The sequence below is a fragment of the Frieseomelitta varia genome, unplaced genomic scaffold (genome assembly GCF_011392965.1).
Source record: "Frieseomelitta varia isolate USP_RPSP 00005682 unplaced genomic scaffold, Fvar_1.2 scaffold_401, whole genome shotgun sequence".
Lineage (NCBI taxonomy): Eukaryota > Metazoa > Arthropoda > Insecta > Hymenoptera > Apidae > Frieseomelitta > Frieseomelitta varia.
In genome coordinates this window covers 89,130-91,394 of record NW_025110148.1, presented here as the reverse complement: position 1 = coordinate 91,394, position 2,265 = coordinate 89,130, and positions in this window count along the sequence as shown.

The following is a 2,265-nucleotide window of genomic DNA, read 5'->3' as shown; positions in this document are numbered from 1 at the left end:
TTTGGTCGCTCGTTATGGTCCGCAATCAGTTGCCAGCGCAAGGGGTTAACCTCCAAAATTGCAATATTTTCTCAGTTTTAAGTATATTTAAGTAAAACAAAATAGGCAAAACAAATGATAAATATTTATTACTTCCAATTTCTATTCAAGTGATATATCGACGAGTTCAAAAGAAAAAGAAAGCGACGAATTATTGTGCACGGTTTTGATCGTTCGTTATGGTCCGCTGGCATCAGATGCCAGCGCAAGTGGTCAACACTAGAACTAGAACACTGACGACTAAAGTATAATATATTGGTGGCGAAGAAATTAAAGTGCAAGGTACAAAAAACAATACAATAAAGAATACAGTCTTATATTATATTTAATAATAATATAATATACTATATTATATATCTAATACATTTTATTAAAAATCACTCGAGTATTTAAAAACACACTGTACAAAAATATATAAAATTTCCACGGAAAATTATAAATTGGTCATTTTGACATACTCGACGTGCGTGGTACGTCATTCTAGCTTTTAACTTGGATCGTCGCTAAATTTTTGTTGCCAAAAATGTGAGATATCGCCGCAAGAGAAACAAGTAGGAACGAAAGTTCTAAGTCTGTAGCATTGAAGGGTTGAATTGCTTCGTGTAAAGTACGCGGTAACGAAATTAGAGAGCGACCAAAGGACTTTAAGGAGACGGAGAGAATTTAGAAGGATAATGGAATTGGTTGGAAGCTCGTAAACGCGTTTCTCGGCCGTGTTCGAACGATAAGGAATTCCATCTCGTTTCAATTTTAGAGCTATCGGGCGCACGTGTTTTCTCTCTCTCTCTCTCTCTCTCTCTCTCTCTCTCTCTCTCTCTCTCTCTCTCTCTTTCCTCCTTCGGGGAGTTCACGCACGTGCGGCCGTCGATACGAATTAGATTCGGAGGGGGATGGATTCAACAAAGCGCGGCCTCTTCCACCACCGTCCCGTGGGATCAGCTTAAGTCCTGAATATCGTCAGTAGGTGGTTGACTCATAAGTCCATGAATTTTGACCCCTTTTCTATCTATCTCTTTCTTTCTTTCTTTCCTTTTCTTTTTTTACGTGGTATCTCAACGTTGACACGAACGTAATTCTATCTTACTACAATATATAATACATGCCCTGTTCCTCCAGATTCAGTCTCACCAACGCAATCGTATCGCTGTACAATGAAATTAATTTTTTCATCTTTTCAACTTGCTGATTTAAAAAAAGAGACATCTTTAAAAGCTTTGGTCCACTTATCCTTTTTATCTATTAGTCGCATTTATCTAACATTTTATCGCGTAGTAACCTTTTTCTTTTTTTTACTACTTACTTATTCTTTCAATCTATCTTTTTATTTTATTTTGATTTTATGTTATTTTATTTTATTTTAGTTTGATTTTATATTATTTTATATTATTTTATTTTATTTTTCTCTTCAGTTATTTTCATCTATATTACTGTACCTACCATATTTATCTATCACTATCCTCGTCTTACTTGCTATCCCATCACATCTAATTTATCATCCATCACTCTAATTGTTACATTTATATCCTAATTTTATTCAGCCGTGCATTATAATATTTGATTTTCACTTACTTATTAACCATCACAAATTATTAACCATCAAAGTCAAAAATTAAACAGTCTCATTGCACAGAACGAAAGACACAAAAATTTGCAATCTGCTCGTCGCAAGCGATTTAATGATCTCCGCTCCACTTCTCGACGAATTGAATATATTTATAGATGAATCTGCGGTGATTCTCGCGGTCGTAGCCCCCCTCGTTTCCTAGGGGTTGCTCGGCAACAAGATCATCATCAACGATATCCGACTCGCATTATATTCTCGATTCCCTCGCGGGCATCGCAACGAAATTGCATTCTGACAACCGGCTGCGCCGCTTGCACACGGCGAATCGGAGTATAGATTTTCTATTCACCGCGAAATCCATTTGCGGCAACTGTATCGCGCCTTGCGATCTACAAATTTAATTCGACACAGTGTGTGACGTTACAAAAATATTACGTGCTCAACGACGAGACGTAGCCTGATGATATCTTTTCTCTGTCGACTAGAATCAATAGTCATCGATACTATACTGCTTTCGAAGTACAATGAAGAAGTTGTATTGCTTCACAATATCCTTTTTTCTTTCCCCTGTATCTTCGATCCTCTTATTATAAGACATCTTCCATGTCTTTCCTTGCTTTTCTCTCTGTTTTTTTTTTTTTTTTTTTTTTTTTTTTTTTTTT